This window comes from Dendrobates tinctorius, unplaced genomic scaffold (genome assembly GCF_039654945.1).
Source record: "Dendrobates tinctorius isolate UK_male_01 unplaced genomic scaffold, ASM3965494v1 ptg000086l, whole genome shotgun sequence".
NCBI lineage: Eukaryota > Metazoa > Chordata > Amphibia > Anura > Dendrobatidae > Dendrobates > Dendrobates tinctorius.
In genome coordinates, this window is record NW_027361754.1 from 66,179,176 (window position 1) to 66,201,431 (window position 22,256).

At 45.2% G+C, this 22,256-nt stretch overlaps 1 protein-coding gene across 5 annotated transcripts in view; it reads left to right on the plus strand.

Annotated features, from left to right (window-relative positions):
- Window positions 1-803: 803 nt before the first annotated feature.
- The window catches only part of FOXJ3 (forkhead box J3), a 90,077-nt gene continuing 68,624 nt past the window's right edge, over window positions 804-22,256 (plus strand). For 3 of the 5 annotated variants that reach the window (XM_073585533.1, XM_073585535.1, XM_073585537.1), the window contains exon 1: window positions 813-954. The gene's annotated coding sequence lies outside the window, so the exon portion shown is untranslated. Of the gene's footprint in view, window positions 955-22,256 lie in introns of all 5 variants that reach the window. The other 2 variants (XM_073585534.1, XM_073585536.1) reach the window with 2 other exon arrangements.

Sequence of the window (22,256 nt, forward strand, 5' to 3'; positions counted from 1 at the left end):
GCTCCTCCCCTTCCCCTCTCCATAGACTAGGGGTGAGGAACCTCAGGCCCAAGGGGCATTTGCGGCCCTCGATGACCTTTTATCAGGCCCCCAGGTATATTCTCAGGGATCGCATTCTTAGGCAGGGAGCTGTATTTTGATTGCCACCGGCTCATTAATTTCTTCTTGCTTTGCTAGCACACACACACAGTGTTCACTGCTGAACATTGAAGGGCATGCAATGAAAGATTACGCCCTGACACCAGTGCCAGAGTCAGGATGTACTTTGTGGGCGGAGTTTGTACGGCCCCCGAAGGATGGTATAAATACCCAAATGGCCCTTGGCACAAAAAACATTCCCCACCCCTGCCATAGACCCTCATCTCCTATCTCAGTAAAGGGAAAGTCTGTATTCACTGAAGACAGGTTTGAGAATTTTAAAAATGAGAGAGCAGTTGTGGAGGAGCAAGAAGCAGATTTCTCTGATAAGATGTATTACAAAGATTTTTATTTCCACGTGCACTGTTGATTTCTGAAAGAATTTTCTAAAAATATAGTAAGATGGGTTAAATAACAAAGCTAAATTACTATTGCATTTGTGCCTTTTTTTGCCTTGTTTGCGCTGTTTTTCTCCATTTAGGACTCATTCAGACGTCTGTGATTTTTATCTTACATAAAAACTTATCATCAGTATTTTGGAGCATTTTTAAGCTAAAAAAAAATCTCTGCCTTATTATTCCCTGGAGAAATGTCAGTCAGGGTTCTGGCAAAGATTGGTGACAATTGAGACGAATGCCTGAAGATAAGATAGTCTGTTTTGTTCATGTTGATAAAGATATCAGCTTTTGAATTTTTTCCCCCTCTTCCAGGCCGCCACATTCTCGCAAGGCATGCCGGGAGTTGTAGTTTCTCCGCTCCCTTGCATTTGTTCCTCTCCTGGCCGACACGTCGGGACCGCACGGAGCTGCAGATCAGGTCAGACGCCGCTTATGTGACCACAGAACCGGGGCCTTGGGCCAGAGGCTGAGGTGCTGGAGCCCCGGGGGCCGTGATTCCGGGGCCGGGTGTCAGCAGGAAGCCTCGGAGGCAGCAGCGTAGGGGGCCGTAGTGATGACTGGTGTGAGGGGGAAATAGCGCCTCGCTGGGGCCGAGGACTCGCTCGTACAGCGGGGGCCCTGGCTGCTGGTGGTGGAGGCCTGGTGGCCCTCGGGGGCCCCTGTGTCGCCCTGCAGATGACAGGCCGCCCCTGGACACGGCCCGCTGCCTCCAGCCGGGGGCACAAGTCAGGTCTCCTGGGGCCCCCAGTGGCCCGTGCTGGCCAGCTATTAACCCCTTCACTTCCTGACTATATATTGCATGGCACAAGTCACAAGATGCGTCTTTGGAAGGATGCGAATCGCCGGCGTCCGCCATTTCCGTTAATCTGACGGCTGCTCGTGTTTTAGCTTCTTATCGATGTCTTAGAAGTGGCCGACATGACATCTGTCACAGCTTTTGGTGACCGACATTTCCGGGGGGGGGGTCACATGCGGTCTCCATGTCGGTGGGGCACGTATGGTCACCCTCATTGTGCTGCAATATGGGTGCTCATTACAAGTCGCCGTCCGGTCACAGGGTCTGACTGCTGAGCCGCTGAATGTGTCTGCAGAGCCATGGTGGCAGTGACTCCAGAGATTCTGCCATGTGATAGGAAAGTGTGTGGGTCAAAGGCATCTGCCCCAATATCCAGGACTGTCCCCCTTCATTAGCGCATATGGTCTGGCTAGGACGGGCCTGTGCAGAATGATGATGAGCGCTGGAACTTAGGTTTTTCACTAAGTGTTGCTTCACTGTACTATGGCTGGTGTATAGAGTAATCTCCATGGAAACTTAAGTAATTTATATTTACTTTTTATAATTTATCCTGGATTATTCTCCAGAGCTGCACTCACTATTTTGCTGGTGCAGTCACTGTGTACATACATTACATTACTTATCCTGTACTGATCCTGTATTATACTCCAGAGCTGCACTCACTATTCTGCTGGTGCAGTCACTGTGTACAGACATTACATTACTTATCCTGAGTTACATCCTGTATTATACCCCAGAGCTGCACTCACTATTCTGCTGGTGCAGTCACTGTGTACAGACATTACTTATCCTGAGTTACATCCTGTATTATACCCCAGAGCTGCACTCACTATTCTGCTGGTGCAGTCACTGTGTACATACATTACATTACTGATCCTGAGTTACATCCTGTATTAGGCTGTGTGCACACGCTGCGGATTTTGCTGCGGTTCCGCAGCGGTTTTGGCCGCTGCGGACCCGCAGCAGTTTCTGCTGCGGTGTACAGTACAATGATTCCCTATGGGAATCAAAAACCGCAGTGCAGACGGTGCGGAATTTTCCGCGCGGATTATCTGCGGTTTTCAATCCGCAGAAAGAATTGACATGTCAATTCTTTCTGCGGATTCTCCTGCGGTTTGCCATCTCCTCCATTGAGGAGATGAAAAACCGCAGGGCAAAACCGCAGAGCAATCCGCAGGTAAAACCGCAGGTCTTTTGACCTGCGGTTTCACCTGCGGATTGTACAAAATCCGCGCGGATGAATCCGCACCTTTTCCGCAGCGTGTGCACACAGCCTTATACTCCAGAGCTGCACTCACTATTTTGCTGGTGCAGTCTCTGTGTACATACATTACTTACCCTGTACTGATCCTAAGTTACATCCTGTATTATACGCCAGAGCTGTACTCACTATTCTACTGGTGCAGTCACTGTGTACATACATTACTGATCCTGTACTGTTCCTGAGATACATCCTGTGTTATACCCCACGAGTTGCACTTACTATTCTGCTGGTGCAGTCACTGTGTACATACATTACATTACTGATCCTGAGTTACATCCTGTATTATACCCCAGAGCTGCACTCGCTATTCTGCTGGTGCAATCACTGTGTACATACATTACATTACTGATCCTGAGTTACATCCTGTATTATACCCCAGAGCTGCACTCGCTATTCTGCTGGTGCAGTCACTGTGTACATACATTACATTACTTACCCTGTACTGATCCTAAGTTACATCCTGTATTATACCCCACAGCTGCACTCACTATTCTGCTGGTGCAGTCACTGTGTACATACATTACTGATCCTGTACTGTTCCTGAGATGCATCCTGTGTTATACCCCACGAGTTGCACTTACTATTCTGCTGGTGCAGTCACTGTGTACATACATTACATTACTGATCCTGAGTTACATCCTGTATTATACCCCAGAGCTGCACTCGCTATTCTGCTGGTGCAATCACTGTGTACATACATTACATTACTGATCCTGAGTTACATCCTGTATTATACCCCAGAGCTGCACTCGCTATTCTGCTGGTGCAGTCACTGTGTACATACATTACCTTACTTACCCTGTACTGATCCTAAGTTACATCCTGTATTATACCCCACAGCTGCACTCACTATTCTGCTGGTGCAGTCACTGTGTACATACATTACTGATCCTGTACTGTTCCTGAGATACATCCTTTGTTATACCCCACGAGTTGCACTTACTATTCTGCTGGTGCAGTCACTATGTACAGTGCCTACAAGTAGTATTCAACCCCCTGCAGATTTAGCAGGTTTACACATTTGGAATTAACTTGGCATTGTGACATTTGGACTGTAGATCAGCCTGGAAGTGTGAAATGCACTGCAGCAAAAAAGAATGTTATTTCTTTGTTTAATTTTTTTTTAATTTGTGAAAAGCTTATTCAGAGGGTCATTTATTATTCAACCCCTCAAACCACCAGAGTTATGTTTGGTTCCCCTAAAGTATTAAGAAGTATTTCAGGCACAAAGAACAATGAGCTTCACATGTTTGGATTAATTATCTTTTTCCAGCCTTTTCTGACTATTTAAGACCCTCCCCAAACTTGTGAACAGCACTCATACATGGTCAACATGGGAAAGACAAAGGAGCATTCCAAGGCCATCAGAGACAAGATCGTGGAGGGTCACAAGGCTGGCAAGGGGTACAAAACCATTTCCAAGGAGTTGGGCCTACCTGTCTCCACTGTTGGGAGCATCATCCGGAAGTGGAAGGCTTATGGAACTACTGTTAGCCTTCCACGGCCTGGACAGCCTTTGAAAGTTTCCTCCCGTGCCGAGGCCAGGCTTGTCCGAAGAGTCAAGGCTAACCCAAGGACAACAAGGAAGGAGCTCCGGGAAGATCTCATGGCAGTGGGGACATTGGTTTCAGTCAATACCCTAAGTAACGTACTCCACCGCAATGGTCTCCGTTCCAGACGAGCCCGTAAGGTACCTTTACTTTCAAAGCGTCATGTCAAGGCTCGTCTACAGTTTGCTCATGATCACTTGGAGGACTCTGAGACAGACTGGTTCAAGGTTCTCTGGTCTGATGAGACCAAGATCGAGATCTTTGGTGCCAACCACACACGTGACGTTTGGAGACTGGATGGCACTGCATACGACCCCAAGAATACCATCCCTACAGTCAAGCATGGTGGTGGCAGCATCATGCTGTGGGGCTGTTTCTCAGCCAAGGGGCCTGGCCATCTGGTCCGCATCCATGGGAAGATGGATAGCACGGCCTACCTGGAGATTTTGGCCAAGAACCTCCGCTCCTCCATCAAGGATCTTAAGATGGGTCGTCATTTCATCTTCCAACAAGACAACGACCCAAAGCACACAGCCAAGAAAACCAAGGCCTGGTTCATGAGGCAAAAAATCAAGGTGTTGGAGTGGCCTAGTCAGTCTCCTGACCTTAACCCAATTGAAAACTTGTGGAAGGAGCTCAAGATTAAAGTCCACATGAGACACCCAAAGAACCTAGATAACTTGGAGAAAATCTGCATGGAGGAGTGGGCCAAGATAACTCCAGAGACCTGTGCCGGCCTGATCAGGTCTTATAAAAGACGATTATTAGCTGTAATTGCAAACAAGGGTTATTCCACAAAATATTAAACCTAGGGGTTGAATAATAATTGACCCACACTTGTATGTTTAAAATTTATTAAAATTTAACTGAGCAACATAACTTTTTGGTTTGTAAGATTTATGCATCTGTTAATAAATCCTGCTCTTGTGTGAAGTTTGAAGGCTCTAACTTTTTTGCATCTTATCAAACCTGCTAAATCTGCAGGGTGTTGAATACTACTTGTAGGCACTGTACGTACATTAAGGCCATGTGCACACGATGCAGATATCCAGCGGATCCGCAGCGGATTTTACTGCGCAGAAACGTTGCATATCCGCATTGTGATGTACAGTAGCATGTTAATCAATAGAAAAAAAAAACCGCTGTGCAGACGCTGCTGATTTTTCCGTGCGGTTTTCTTGTGGTTCAAAATATGCAGCATGTCACTTCTTTTGTACGGTTTTCCACCTGCTCCATTCTCCAAATCCACAGGGGGAAATCCGCAGGGGAAAACCGCAAGAATACAGGAAGAAATCCGCAGGAAAAATGCATATCATTTGACCTGCGGATTTCTTCAATTCTGCGCGGAAAAATCCGCAGGGCAAAAAAGTACGTGTGCACTTAGCCTTACATTACGGATCCTGAGTTACACCCTGTATTATACTCCAGAGCTGTGCTCACTGTTCTGCTGGTGCAGTCACTGTGCACATACATTACATTACTGACCCTTATCCAAGAAGTATCATTTCTGCAAATTGAGATTCTGGCTTGGCTTTTATCCTAAGTCATGTAACTAGGCTCGTTAAAGGGTCAACATTGACTTTTAGGATTGCTACCTCCAATAGGTGGCAATAGAGTTCTAGTCCTCTTCCTCTCTGAAGAGACAATTTGCATAATTACTGACCCTGTACTGATCCTGAGTAGCATCCTGTATTATACTCCAGAGCTGCACTCACTATTCTGCTGGTGCAATCACTGTGTCCATATATTACATTACTGATCCTGAGTATATCGTCATGTGTAGACTATATACTGTATCTGTCTTGTTAGATGTTACTTGTTGTATCTGTTGTTATATATTATGTTGCCTCTTTGCCACAAAGAATTCCTTGTATATATGTAATATGTACTTGGCGATAATAAATTTGATTTGATTTGAGTTACCTCCTGTATTATACTCCAGAGCTGCACTCACTATTCTGGTGGTTATGTTGGAAACAAGTCAGTCCATATTTCATTATACGCACACCTTACAGCTTGGCTGCAGTAGGACATTTCGGTTGTCCTACATCCTTTCACTATACAGTGCCACAAATTAGTTGAGCGAGCACTGTGCATCACTGAATCCACAAGTAATGCTTGGAGATTTCTGCTCTGAAGGCTGAAGAATTCTAGACTGTAAGGGCATGTGACAACGATCAGTTAACATTGCGGGTTGGACGCTGCGTACTTGTGCAGCGTCCAACCTGCAGCGTTCAGATATTATAGCATAGTGGATGGAATTGTAACAAATCCCATGCCCACGGAGATGGACATATGACATGTCTCTCCAGACAGCAGCATGTTAATTTCATTATTTATTTTTATTATCCTCAAGTTTTCAAGGCTTGTGACTGTCACATCTGTATGTTTTTTTTTTTTTTCTGGTACACGAGTCTTTACTATTGGCAGAACATGTGACCCTTGACATGTGACCCTGTACACATTAGATACAAGTCAATTAAACCCGATTGAACTAATACTTATGGTGACTTCTCGACTCTTCCCCAAATTACGGCCTGTAGAATTTCAGTGGGAAATTATTTTTGTTCAGTGGGGCGATAAGCCACTGCTACAGGAGTCTGAAGGGGGCTGGAGGAGTCTGCAAGGGGTTCTCATGCAGGCAGCTGTCATGTGGTCTCCAGTCTGACTACCAAAACAATACATGCTCTCCTGTGTAGACTGGAGTTTAGTCTCTGACTTTCTTTATCTTACAGTATGGCAATCGCCTATCAAATCCCACCTGGCAGCTTGAAGACCAAACTCTTCCTACCCAGCTTGTCCCTCTTTGTTCCTTTGTATGTTTGCTATGCAGCTGATAATATATAAGAAAGCAATTATATAGCAGTCATTGGGAGTGCTGTGTGCAGAATCTCCATTGTATCCTATGAGATGCTTCTTTAGCCTGTCTCCTGCTTGTAAGTACTGAACAGGGAGAAACCTCTCACCAGCAGGTGGCAAGTTTATGTAGTTTATCTTCATGTAGTCTCCACCATAGGTGGTGCTACTGTTTGCAGCGGATCTTTTATGACCTAAAGAGAGAGGTTTTGAGTGGAGATCCAGTTTGCAATTTTCTAATACAGATGTGACCAAAAGTATTGACACCCCTGCAATTCTGTCAGATAATACTCAGTTTCTTCCTGAAAATGATTGCAAACACAAATTCTTTGTTATTATTATCTTCATTTAATTTGTCTTAAATGAAAAAACACAAAAAGAATTGTCCTAAAGCCAAATTGGATATAATTCCACACCAAACATAAAAAAGAGGGTGGACAAAAGTATTGGCACTGTTCGAAAAATCATGTGATGCTTCTCTAATTTGTGTAATTAACAGCACCTGTAACTTACCTGTGGCACCTAACAGGTGTTGGCAATAACTAAATCACACTTGCAGCCAGTTGACATGGATTAAAGTTGACTCCACCTCTGTCCTGTGTCCTTGTGTGTACCACATTGAGCATGGAGAAAAGAAAGAAGACCAAAGAACTGTCTGAGGACTTGAGAAACCCAATTGTGAGGAAGCATGAGTAATCTCAAGGTTACAAGTCCATCTCCAAAGACCTGAATGTTCCTGTGTCTACCGTGCGCAGTGTCATCAAGAAGTTTAAAGCCCATGGCACTGTGGCTAACCTCCCTAGATGTGGACGGAAAAGAAAAATTGTCAAGAGATTTCAACGCAAGATTGTGCGGATGTTGGATAAAGAACCTCGACTAACATCCAAACAAGTTCAAGCTGCCCTGCAGTCCGAGGGTACAACAGTGTCAACCCGTACTATCCGTCGGCATCTGAATGAAAAGGGACTGTATGGTAGGAGACCCAGGAAGACTCCACTTCTTACCCCGAGACATAAAAAAGCCACGCTGGAGTTTGCCAAAACTTACCTGAAAAAGCCTAAAACGTTTTGGAAGAATGTTCTCTGGTCAGATGAGACAAAAGTAGAGCTTTTTGGGCAAAGGCATCAACATAGAGTTTACAGGAGAAAAAAAGAGGCATTCAAAGAAAAGAACACGGTCCCTACAGTCAAACATGGCGGAGGTTCCCTGATGTTTTGGGGTTGCTTTGCTGCCTCTGGCACTGGACTGCTTGACCGTGTGCATGGCATTATGAAGTCTGAAGACTACCAACAAATTTTGCAGCATACTGTAGAGCCCAGTGTTAGAAAGCTGGGTCTCCCTCAGAGGTCATGTTTCTTCCAGCAGGATTTCGACCCAAAACACACTTCAAAAAGCACTAGAAAATGGTTTGAGAGAAAGCACTGGAGACTTCTAAGGTGGCCAGCAATGAGTCCAGACCTGAATCCCATAGAACACATGTGGAGAGATCTAAAAATGGCAGTTTGGAGAAGGCACCCTTCAAATATCAGGGACCTGGAGCAGTTTGCCAAAGAAGAATGGTCTAAAATTCCAGCAGAGCATTGTAAGAAACTCATTGATGGTTACCGGAAGCGGTTGGTTGCAGTTATTTTGGCTAAAGGTTGTGCAACCAAGTATTAGGCTGAGGGTGCCAATACTTTTGTCTGGCCCATTTTTGGAGTTTTGTGTGAAATGATCAATGTTTTGCTTTTTGCTTCATTCTCTTTTGTGTTTTTTCATTTAAGACAATTTAAATGAAGATAATACCAAAGAATTTGTGTTTGCAATCATTTTCAGGAAGAAACTGAGTATTATCTGACAAAATTGCAGGGGTGTCAATACTTTTGGCCACAACTGTACATTTCCATAGCAGTTCCTCAACGTTTTCAAAATCTGTCTACCGGTAAATTAATTTTTCTTACAGCCAGAGTATTAAAACCGGTCTTGGTCTATTACAAGACACCCACATGCTCTAATAAGACCTATGAAAAGAAGTTGCTTTAATGAGACAATGGCTTTAAAGGGGTTGCCCAGGATTTAGTTTAGTATATTGATATCAAATTAGTGGGGGTCCGACACCCAGCACCCCCTTCTATAACTTGCTATCAGGTCTTGCAGTGGCTGGGTGTAAACAGTGTATGGAGTCGCGGCACCACATCTCCGTCCTCGGGAGTAGTGGCTGCACTTCGGTACCACTTCTTACCTCCCGTTCACTTCAGTGGAAGCTGAACTGTTCTCCAGAGTTTGGTCATTAACCATGTACAGAGCTGTGGTTTCCCAGCTTTGTACCTCCTCTACTTAAGGCTGCGAATATCAAAGCCCTCGACATCCCCTTTTAAGATTTCTATACATAGGCTGGTTCAGTGCACCCAGCGAGGCTGATTTACTAGTCCGGTCTAACTTTTAGATAGGCTCAAAATGTTCCAGATTTATCTCAGTGGCTCATGCTGGATGAAGAATCTTGCGCAGCTTTGGTCTGGTTTAACTTTACACCATCTGTTAGTTGGTTAAGTTATGCGAAGTTGTGGCACAATTTCGCCAGCCCCCTTTTTTTGTTCACCCCCACTCATTGAGCGTGTTGAAAATGTGTCAAAAACGTAAGAAATGAAAACTTTTTTTTTGCACAAATGAAGCCAGTGTTCTGGCATCTGTAGCATAGCAAATCAGCCTTTAGGTTTTTAGTTAAAATGCCACATACTTCATGGACTTTTGGGTGCACTAAACACGCTGCTGTCAGATGATGCATTATAGGGGTTTTCTTCAGCCTATGCGCTCCCTAGCTAAAAATAATCAAATTTGCACTACTCGCATTCCCCAGAGTCTACAGCACATGACACTATAGGCGCCTTCTGCATGACAATTAATAGGATTATATTGTCAGCTGCCAGGGGGGGAAGGAGACTGATTCTGTTAAGTGTCTATCCCAGCAGCAGATATGTCTGTATCATTGTAGAACATTTGGTATGAGAATGATTCTTGGGTTAACCCCTCATGCCTATCTTTTGTGTAGACCATCAGCATGTGATCTCTGGTTCTGAGGGGTTAGACAACACCCTCATCTATCCCCCCTCCTGTTAATACTAATGCTAGCTCAGTAATACTAAACAATATGTTCCCCTTTAGGTACATATTTTATTTTCCTTAAATGCAAGCGGTTTGTGCTCAGATTCATTTTTTTTTTTTTTGCAATTGACGGCAAAACTAAATTTTGCAGTTTAGCTTTTACAGGCTGCAGAATGATTTAACGGTGAAACCGTCAGTGAGCTAATAACTCTTTTATCTGTCTTTTCCGAGCTCCTCTCAGCTAATTTCTGACCACAAAGTTCAGCTCAACTTTGAGGTGGTCGTGAATTGGCACAGATTTGCCATCCCTTCATCAGAACGAGCTATCTGACGGGTTCTCAGTGACCTCATTCTTGTTAGTGAGCAATGACTGAAAGCTGGTAGCTCTCGGGAGACAAGAAATGAGTTTTCTTCCAGTAGCCACACTTGTAGTATGGCGGCCAGGTAGCCTTGTAATGCTATCTACGTACAGATTCGCCCCATATTTGCAGGTATATACTGTTTATTGGGGGGGGCCGGTAAAACTTCCTTAGGGACTTGCTAACATGGCTTAATCATGTCTTTCCAATTGTATTATTCATCCGGAAGCTGAAAGCCAGCAAGGCACAGCTCCCCGAAGAGCGCCACAAGCTCCGACCATAAGCGATTATCAGGGGGCGTTCATGGCAGGCTTGTTGCTGAAATTTTGTGGATGAGCAGTCACATTTTCCTGATAACCCTGCAATGTATGTGAGTATACCAGCACCCAGTCCTAAGTAATAACCCCATCTGACACAGACGGATGAAGGTGAACATATTGAGCGCCAGTGGCTTTAAAACCTCTGAAAGATGACTTGTCTCTCGCCATCAATATGTAATTAGGTGTAAATGCCGCCGTTCTCCTGAATCCGGCGATGCTCCTGTGCCTCTCTGTTCCCGAGATCTGGCCTTCTCTTCCCGTCATATAAATCTAGTCTTGTTAGCCAAGTGGGCGTGATCAGTAGATTTTGTTTATGGGGGTCATGCCTGTTTGGCTAACAAGGTTAGATTTATACACAGGGCAGTAGGGGCCATATCTCAGGAACGGAGAGGTTCAGGAACAAAAGAAGAGCATCCATGGATTCAGGAGAGCAGCGGCACTTACATGGCAAGTGACAGATTGTCTTTCAGAGGTCGTCTCTTATATTTTGGTTACCCTAGACACAAACTTTCAGTTTAATTGTGAGCCCTCGTTCCCTGATGAATTTTTGTCGTTTCTGGCAGCTTTGACTGAAGTCACCAAAGTGTCTAGGTCATAATTGCTTCATATTCCCAGCGGTGGCACTTTGGAGAGTTTGGCCCCTCATGCCAGCGTTCCCCCTTTATTGGAGCTGACGTTGAGGGTCACCGCAGCAGGGATTCACCCCTTTATTATAGGGGGCAGCCTTTTACAGCAACCTTGTCTTAGATGTAGCGTTGTTTCTTGTAGCCGGACGGCACATTACCATTTACAGTCATGGGGACGTCGTCTCCATTTTGCTCAGTGCAAATGAATCCTCATATAACCCAATGGGGTGCGATCAGCTTTGTAATTTAGCCACTTCTTTTACAATTTACAGTCAAGTGCCCTCCCAGGACCCCTGCACTTCTAGCTCGTGCATGCCCACTTACTCCTGCAGATCAGCGCCATAAGAAGAGCAGCAGAAGTTGGCATCCAGGAACCAGCCAGAGGCGAGACTGGCACTATCTCCCTGCTTTGTGCCTGCTGCTATGCTAATGGCTTTTGCCGCCTTTTGATCTTTTGCGGGCAGAGTGCTTTTAGAGAGATGATTGCCATAAGTGTGATGGGATTCCTGCCGCGTCAAGCACTTGCCAGTATACAGGTTAACCCTTCCTTGTGTGGGTGGAATGTTTCTGCCGCTCTGGCATCCCCTAAGGTAGCCTGCAAGGGGACGATCATATTTATCGCATGGAGGCCAAGTTCCCACCAGTGGAAATGTTGCAGAGATGTTTTTTCCGCAGTGGTCCGCACCAAAAATATGCAATTGAGTCTGCTCCATTTATTACGTATTTGTTTTGATGCTGCAAAAACTGCAATTTTCCATGCTTTTTTCCCATAAGTCTAAAGGGATAGTGAACATCTTCATGAAGAATAAATCACATCTACGTTGCTTGAATTAGTGCATTTTCCTTATGAAAAAAACCACGCTCCCCTGAACTGAGCGTGCATATGTATGGTGAGATCGAGCGAGCATCCGGCTGACAGCTAGAGTATCTTGTGTGTACGGCCACCCTTAGTCTTCGTCCTAGTGCTTTATAGTGACAGATAAAGCCAGCTATTAAAAGGTTAAGTTGGGGAAAGTGCAAGTAACTTTCCCTTGTCGCCCCTGATCACATGCTCTCTGGGGCTTTCGGGTCTGGGTGCGATCTGACGGTCTGAGTCCAGATCTGCACAGAAGGCTTCCTCGTGGTGAGGATGGAGCTGACTAAGCCTCTCGCTGTGCTGTCACTACATCACTTATCGCAGGTCGGCTCCATCCGAATGATGCGTGAATCATAGTAAGAGGTGTGAAATGCTCCATCACATACAGGCGGCCGCCTACCAGTAAGTGTCAGCCACACATTATCAGAAGGTGACAAAAATCCCTTCTGATACAAGGCCGACGCTGGCCTTTTCTGTTTGACGATATTGAAAACTGTTCTTGCCGAGATGATGAATATTGAGATGTCACCTCACATGATGTGTTGTGGCGGGAGGCCATTTATGGAGGTGGTAGATTCCGTTTTAAAAGGAATCTGTCACCAGGTTTTTGCCACGTAATCTGAGAGCATTATGATGTAGGGGCAGAGACCCTGATTCCAGCGATGTGTCACTTACTGGGCGGCTTGCTGTAGTTTTGATAAAATCCAAGTTTTATCCTCAGGAGATTATCACTAAGGGACTGATAACCTTGCTGCCATGTAGTCCTCCATATTTGAGCTCTGAGTACCCTGCCCCCAGCACTGATTGGCAGCTTTCTGCCTATGCACAGTGTACATCACTCTTCATCTGGAGCTGATAACAGCTGATAAGTGGGGGACACCTCGTATCGACCCTCCCCCACCAATGAAGATAGCTGAGTCCTGAAAAGCCCTTTAAGGTGACTTGTTTTTGTGACACCTGGGACTTGCACCTATCTGAAGAACGTAACCCTCATTAGTCCCCTGGCTCCGCTGTCGACAGTGTGGCTGTTTCCATGCATTTCTGTAGAAGTGTTCTCTGGTGTGTTCCCACCCCCCATAGACCACAGCGCTGGGCAGGTGTCATGATCTCAGTGCGGGTTTGACTCGCACATGTGGGGTTAATGTCTGGAACCAGTGCTGATGACTGGCATTTCTGGGGTTAAAGGTTGTGATCCCAGTGCAGGCTTACCTGCACACCTGGGGCTTATGATTGTGCCCTCTCCCTGGTTCTGGGGAGGCTTCTTATGGCCTCAGGAAGCTCCTATCCCCGTCAGTTATACTTTCGCCCTTGGCAGAGTGTGTTGACCCCTGAGTGTGTTTGTGCTGTGTTCTTGTTTGCCTGATACTGTGTACGACTCAGCCTGTTCTCTGGATACTGCTTGTTGGATTCTGCTTGTTACCTTCTATGTCTGTTTGGCTTTGACCACTGCTTGGCCCCAACTCTCCGTTCTGTCTCATCCCTGGTACTTTACTGTTATCTCTGTGTATAACCCGGTTTGTCTGACTTTGAGAATTCCTGTATTAGTGTTCTGCCTATCTCTGACAGCAGGACGCTAAGCCCCGCCCCCTTGCGGTCACATGACCGTAGGTCCTTCACTGCTCGCTGACTTTAGCTTCTCCAGGTCCTGTTTGCCTGAACTATCCGGTCGTGTCTGACCTCGTGCCTCTCTGCAGTGTGGGTGAGTCCTTGCTCAGCGGTGGCTGCACACCGAGCCTAACAGGACCGTGACAGCAGAAAGGTTACCCCCCGCCCCCAAGGGCAGGAAGGTTACCCCCCTCCCCCACTCACTCATCCAAATTTAATAATTTCCATTATGACAAATCCTTTAATTGGGACACATTTTCTGAAAATTGTCTAAAAGAAAGCAATCAATCGCACTTCAGACTTCATTTTTTAGGTTCGCTACACATATTGGGGCAGATGAAAAGTAATGTAAAGGGCAAGATCAGACTACACATAATTTGGTCGTAGTCTGTTACCATAGAAATGTATAGGTCTGCGTAGGAGCTGTAAACACAAAACGAGAGGACATTATTTTTAATTTTTTTTTAGTAAAGGCCTATTAGAAAGTTCCTTTATTTTTCATAAACGAAAAATTAAAAAATTTATTGTTATGGCTGATAGTCTGGAAGCCTTTGTCCATTGTGCTGGTTGTTTACTACTAAATGTGTTACTTTTCAGACTAATCATAGAGAAAGCAAAAAAATAAAAATCTTAACAGCTGAACGTAATAAAGCTGCTGTGTCCGGTGTGTTCGCGGGTCCCCAAGGTTTTGTGCACCCCCCGGTCCCACATGCATAGGGGCTGCGTTTGCTGGCCGGTGCTCGGTAAGTGTGGCTGTGGGAAGGTGAGTCGGCCGGGTTGGTCTAGTTACAGCCTCGTTTCACAAGCTGTTTTTAGTGCGGGCTGCTGACGCTCGGCGCCACTTTGACCTTGGAGGCCATGTTTGCTCATTATGAGTGAAGCCACTGTTCCTCTGCCAGTTTGTTAGTTGCACTCACGTGTGAGCCGGGGCGTATTTAGGATCCAGCTGTCACAAGAGTGTTACAATCCTATACTGGGCAGCTAGGGCGACAGGACCTTAATTGATCCCATAGTCGACCCCACATTCATGTACTAACTACAGCCCCATAGTTCTTTTCACTAACTTTTTTTTTTTTTTTAATTCATTTTGAAGCTTAGCGGCCATCACTTGACTCCCCTGTTTGGCGATCACTTGACTTCCTGTCCGATGGTCACATGACGAAGAATATGGATGTGAACTGAGCCCTAGGTTATTTGCACATGATGCAAGTATGCAGATTTTTAGTTTTGCACATATTTTCTTTGTATTTATAGCACAATCGTCATGGATTTTATCCAATGCAAGTTGGCACAGTTTTGCAAAGAAAAAAAAGACAACAAATTTCGATGTCGTTGTGCAGAATTTGCAGTTGTAGAATATTTTCGCTGGATGGTCTGTGTGCATATAACCTTACTGGGGTTTGTCTCATGAACACAACGTCTGGCCAGATATTGCCACTTTAGCGCCCGCTGCAGAAAAAAATGTAATATTACTTGACACCTAGTGAAATAATTGGTCTAAATATTCAATATAAGGACAGGTGGGCCAGAATCAGGGGTTCAGAAGTAGGTGGAGGGACTCCTTCTACGACATTCCTACTGTGTCTTAAAAGGACTTGTTGGACAGGGTTGTGTTCTTGGGGTGTAGCTGTCAGGAACTTCTCCATTACAGTCATTGGGAGAAATTACAAAGCCATTAATAGGATTCCCTATCCCCTCGGTTCCTTGGGGTAGCTGACCCACCTGGTTTGAACATGACTGTGTGCTCTGACAATTGGATCTCCACCCTTGTGACTTTTGGATGTACATGTTGCAGAAGTCCATGTGTAAAGGGACATACAATCTTTTTTGGTCCGAAGGCCAGATTGCCAGATTGAACCAACCCTATGGGCTGCAATAGAACAACATAAATAATCTAATGGGTGTGGATTCCATTTTTAGGATTCCCACCTATGAGGAGGATAGAGGCCCTCTTTTTCCACTTACCATCCAGAAATGAAGAGACCAAGGGTTCAGCTTTTTCCATTGTAGTTTGTGAGACCCTGACACAGTGGAGGGTTTCCCCTCTGCCATAAGCTACAATGAATATGGCAGCACCGTGCACGGCCACTTCTTTACGTCATCCTCTCCTTACCTACATGATGGCATGGCCACAACTGCACTGTTACCCATCCCTGTGGTGCTACCATACGGTCCTCCACTCTCTAAAGTGGAAAATGCATGAGTAACCCTCAGGCACTGTCAGGCTCAAGCTTTTCTGTGACCAGATAGTTGAGGGCCACACAAGTGTTGTATGTGGCGCCTGGTGACTAAGATTGTCCAAATCAGTGTGATCGGGCGACAGTCATATGTGTGTCGGAGCCTCCTGATTCACTGCCAACTGATACCGGGTTAGAGAATAATTCAGCAAGGAGGACAGGGGGCTCGGAGGAGCCTGGTGTGGGGGCTCGGGGGAGCCTGATGTGGGTGGGGGCTCGGGGGAGCCTGGCATGGAGGGGCGGGCTCATAGAGCACGCTGGAACTTGTGTTCCTGTGTATGGGGAATCGGGTGAGATGGTTGCTGCCGGCCAGCAATCTATTGAGTATGGGGACTAAGCTCCTTGTATACGGTGCTCGGCTGTGAGGCGTGTACAGTGCTGGGGTCACCTGTCGGAGGACTGGTCTATTAGAGCAGGTGCCCTGTGGTGATCTCAGTGTCTTGCTATCTGATGTGCAGTAGATGCTTCCCATAAGCCGTGGTGTGGAGCCCGCAATCATCAGATAAGGTTATTCCCACAAACGCCATCTCATCAGTAATTCATGTTGGAATTCTCTTCTGCCGCCTGCAACGTAACGTTGAAAATATGTGTACAATGCAAAATTGTAGCTATGGAGCGATAATGCACGTGATTTTCTGGATTTTTTTTCTTCTATGTAGATATCATAGTTTGTGTATGTGGGATATGGGCCACTGTTTATAGCTCCTACACCAAGATCAGTTGTTAGTTTTCATATTTTTTTTGGTTTGATCCTACAAGTTCAGTCAATCTCCATTGGAATGGGTGATATAGAAGCTGTTGGCTCCAGGCTCGCATTTAGAAATCTTCTGCCGAATCCTATGTTTTTTGGGTGTTTTCCCATTTGATGTTTTTTAGTGTACCTTGAAGAATATCCTCAAAGCTCAGCTGGGCTTCTGTGTCCTGGCCCTGTCCTCTGTGCTTTCCCTGACGTTGCTGCTCATATTGGCAGTGGTGGCAGCTCTTTATTCTTTTTTTTTTCTTTTTGTTTTGAGGGAGAGGGCATTTTCGGACAGAATCTGCAGTGGCACCTCTAATGCACATGCACAGGTAGCCTTATCTGTGCACTTGGCCGCTGAACGTGTTGGCGCCACATGCGAGGTTCCCTGCTTCGGCTGTGGTTTGTGGCTGGCTAGGGCTTTTTTTCAGCCCGCTTTTTATATGTTTGGTTATGTTTGACACCAATCTCTCCTTCATATCCCATATACAATCTCTTACCCGCTCTTGCCGCTTACACCTAAAGAACATCTCTAGAATCTGCCCTTTTCTCACCATGGAAACAACAAAAACCCTCACTGTAGCATTGATCCACTCCCACCTGGACTACTGCAATGCTCTATTAATTGGCCTCCCCGTTACTCGACTATCCCCTCTCCAGTCCATACTTAATGCAGCGGCCAGGATCATCCATCTGGCTAATTGGTACTCGGACTTGTCCGCTCTTCATCAGTCATTACCCTGGCTGCCCATTCATTATAGGATCCAATTCAAAGTACTTGTTCTCACCCACAAAGCTCTCCACAGTGCGTCACCCCCCTACATCTCCCGCATTTCTGTCTATCTGCCTAACTGACCGCTGCGCTCTGCAAATGACTTTCGACTAACCTCTGCACAAATCAGTACCTCCCACTCCTGACTCCAAGACTTTGCCCGCGCTGCGCCAATCCTCTGGAATGCTCTACCCCAAGAAATTAGGACTACCCACAATTTGCATAGTTTCAGTCGCTCCCTCAAAACACACTTGTTCAGAGCGGCCTATCACGTTCACTAATCAGTCATTCCATGTGTAAGTGTGCGTGTGTAGCCCATTCACTATCTCCATCCATCCCTCACTCCCTCAAGATGGCTGGACCATCATTGTAAATACACCATTGTAAATACACACCTGTACTTTGTATCTCCCCCACCTCATTGTAGATTGTAAGCGCTAACGAGCAGGGTCGTCTTATTTTGCTTTAATTATTGTATTGTTAACGTTGTTACTTATGACTTGTGTTTTGTAACTGTAAAACTGTAAAGCACTGCGGAAAATGTTGGCGCTATATAAATAAAGATTATTATATCATGACATTGCAGTTTCTGGCGTCCTCCCGAGCATTTGCAAACACACACAAGGCAGCCATAAATGCTGGTGAGAACGTGGCGGGATGTCGCCTGTAGCTCCGCAGATAAGTGTGAATCTATGACACCGCTTGCTATGAAGTGAACAGTTCCTGACGAGCACACAGGCAGATTTTGCTGTAAATGTCATGATGCAGAAAAATCGCAAGCGTAACAGTGCAGCGTGACCAGCATCACTGCTTTCATCTCCAGTGGTCATGGACTTGTGGCTGAGGGGGACACTGGACCCCTGTTATGGCCAGACCAGCACTGATCGAACAATTGGCACCTATTCATTATGCGAATAGTAATTTGTGTGCTGGGAATATCCCTTTAACCCCAGCTGTGTCCTAATTGTGGACCCTAATGTGGCTTGCCCATCTGAAGTACGTGAGTCTTGGCAGAAGTTAAGCTTGTTGCACCCTATTCCCACCCACCGTGTGGACCATGCCTGACTGCACATGTACCCGTGCTGGCTAATTTCCGCGCCTGCGCCACGTAACAACGGGCACTGATGAAGCCAAATACTCGGGAGCATGCACAGTGTCTCAGAAAGGCTTGGCAATGGCGGAACTTGTTCTCAGGGATGTCAGTAGAGCCATATGGCTGTAATTTGGGCACAATTTTACCACCTCCACGTTAAAAAAAAAAAAGGAATAATCTGGTGATCAACAGAAATTGGATACGAACAAAATCTGACCACTTTTGACCGGGTGGCAGATCCTCTATGAATTACCGTAATTTTCTCCTGATGATCAAAAAAACAAAACCGGTCTCCTTCCCCAAATGTTGACCTACCTATCTGCTATGCAGAGAGCGTGCGCATTATATAATGTCTGCTTGGGATTATGGAGGCTGCGTCCTTACATGACAGATGTGTCCTTCAGACGAGCGCGGATGAGATGTATCTGGCTGCTTCCACTGCACATTAGTAATAATGGCAGGTGCCTCTTCCCACCTCACAAAAGTCTGCAGAAAGGTAACAGTACTATTCGGTGTCAGATTTTTTTTTTTTGTAGAGTGTCCACCCCTCCCAACAATACAGGGAAGGGTGCCTGCTTGGACTCTCGGCAATAAAACGGTCATTCACTACATGTTAGGTTGTCTGAGTGTTCAGTATTAATTAAAGATGTTGTCTGAGACATGTATAAATAATCATGGTTTCATTACTCTTACAGGCTAGTCCTGCCCTGATCCCTGATGATTGAGGGCAAGCAGGCGGCTGCAGGGAGAATATAACGATTTCCTCCCTGTGGTAGTACTTCCTATAAGCTTGCCGACAATGTTTAAAATGGTGTTTACATGCAGATTGCCAAGCCTTCTTTTGTATGCTCACAGGTTCCTTTTAAATAGACCTTAGATCTGTAGAGGTTGGTGTACTTACTTTTAAAAATCCATGTCAGGAATGGCTGTATAATCCTGATAATTAAATAAGGTTACAACATGCTCACTTTATTAACAGGCAAGAAATCATTAAAAAAAAAAAAGTTCTGGCGTGGATATTTACAGTAACTACACCAGCCTCATCAGTTCTAACTATTTAATGTACAACTAATTCATTGGGTTTATATTGTGAGATTCATTGACTGATCAGCTTTAGCATCAGAAACATTGTCTCTGATAAGTTGTGTAAGGGCTCATTCCCACTTGCGATGAAATCAGACGAATGCAATCCAATTAAAAATCTGATTGCATTCGGGCCAATGTTGTTCTATCCTTGTGTTCATTTCCTTTTTTTTTCTTTTTCCCGCTGGGATCGGATCACAATCGTACTGGAAAAAAAATCGCAGCATGCTGCGATTGTAATCGAAAATCGAATCGCATCCCGCAATAGAAGTCCATGAGTGCGAGAAAAAAATCACACAGCACTCGGACCATGCAAGTGCTGTTTGATTTTTACACACCGATCGCCTTTGGCAAGCTGGACCTGACAGGATATAATAGATGGACTACATAGAGTATATACACATAGAATATACAGATGTCACTGACTTGTATATTTAGTACAATGCTGGTACAGCTTACTGTACATGTATTTAATTAAGATTTTTTTTCCTGAAAAAAAAAAAAAATGGCGTGGGCTCCGGCATAATTTTCTTAACCAGCAGAGGGAAAGCAGACGGCTGGTGGCCGATGTTTATAGCCTGGGAAGGGGATAATACCCATGGAACTTCTCAGGCCATTAATATCATCTCACAGCTGTATACTTAGCCTTTAATGGCTATTAAAATGGGGGACATCCTCAAAAAATTGCGTGGGGTCCCCTTATAATTAATAACCATGAAAGGCTATGCAGACAGCTGCAGACTGATATTAATAGCCTAGGAAGGGGCCATGGATACTGGTCCCCCAGGCTAAAAACACCAGCTCTCAGCTTCCCCGAGAAAGGCATCTATCAAGGTATGTTCCCTCGGTCAGTAATTGGCAGTGCTTTGGATGCAGCACATGTTTGCTGGGTCCAAAGCGCTGCCGGCTTTTGAACGCAGGTGGTTCCACATTTGTTCACTGAACTACGCGGAATCACCACTTCGAATACATTATATGGGTGAGATTTATCTTGCGGAGACTGATCGTCTCTGCAAGATAAATTGACATTCTGCGGTCTGGAAAAACGTGCCGCATGTCCGTCACCGCGGGTGATCCCCGGACGTTGGTGCACGCATAGTGGGCATGGGATTTCTTAAATCCCATCCACTATGCTGTGACCTCTGGACGCTGCAGATTCTATTTTAACCTGTCACGCTGTCATTTTACTGTATGCGGCAGATGAATTGCTGGATTTTCATCTATCTAATATACAGTGTGTGTGTATATATATATATATATATATATATATATATATATATATATATATATATATATATATATTACAGACACACCTCATTCAAAGAGTTTTCTTTATTTTCATGACTATGAAAATTGTAGATTCACTCTGAAGGCATCAAATCTATGAATTAACACATGTGGAATTATATAATTAACAACAAAGTGTGAGGCTGTGTGCACACGCTGCGGATTATGTGCGGATTCATCCGCGCGGATTTTGTAAAATCCGCAGGTGAAACCGCAGGTCAAAAGACCTGCGGTTTTACCTGCGGATTGCTCTGCGGTTTTGCCCTGCGGTTTTTCATCTCCTCAATGGAGGAGATGGCAAACCGCAGGAGAATCCGCAGAAAGAATTGACATGTCAATTCTTTCTGCGGATTGAAAACCGCAGATAATCCGCGCGGAAAATTCCGCACCGTCTGCACTGCGGTTTTTGATTCCCATAGGGAATCATGGTACTGTACACCGCAGCAAAAACTGCTGCGGGTCCGCAGCGGCCAAAACCACTGCGGAACCGCAGCAAAATCCGCAGCGTGTGCACACAGCCTGAAACAACTGAAAATATGTCTTATATTCTAGGTTCTTCAAAGTAGCCACCTTTTGCTTTGATTACTGCTTTGCACACTCTTGGCATTCTCTTGATGAGCTTCAAGAGGTAGTCACCGGAAATGGTTTTCACTTCACAGGTGTGCCCTGTCAGGTTTAATAAGCAGGATTTCTTGCCTTATAAATGGGGTTGGGACCATCAGTTGTGTTGTGCAGAAGTCTGGTGGATACACAGCTGATAGTCCTACTGAATAGACTGTTAGAATTTGTATTATGGCAAGAAAAAAGCAGCTAAGTAAAGAAAAACGAGTGGCCATCATTACTTTAAGAAATGAAGGTCAGTCAGTCCGAAAACTTGGGAAAACTTTGAAAGTGTCCCCAAGTACAGTGGCAAAAACCATCAAGCGCTACAAAGAAACTGGCTCACATGAGGACCGCCCCAGGAAAGGAAGACCAAGAGTCACCTCTGCTGCGGAGGATAAGTTCATCCGTGTCACCAGAAATCGTAGGTTAACAACAGCTCAGATTAGAGTCAATGCCACACAGAGTTCTAGCAGCAGACACATCTCTACAACAAGTGTTAAGAGGAGACTTTGTGCAGCAGGCCTTCATGGTAAAATAGCTGCTAGGAAACCACTGCTAAGGACAGACAACAAGCAGAAGAGACTTGTTTGGGCTAA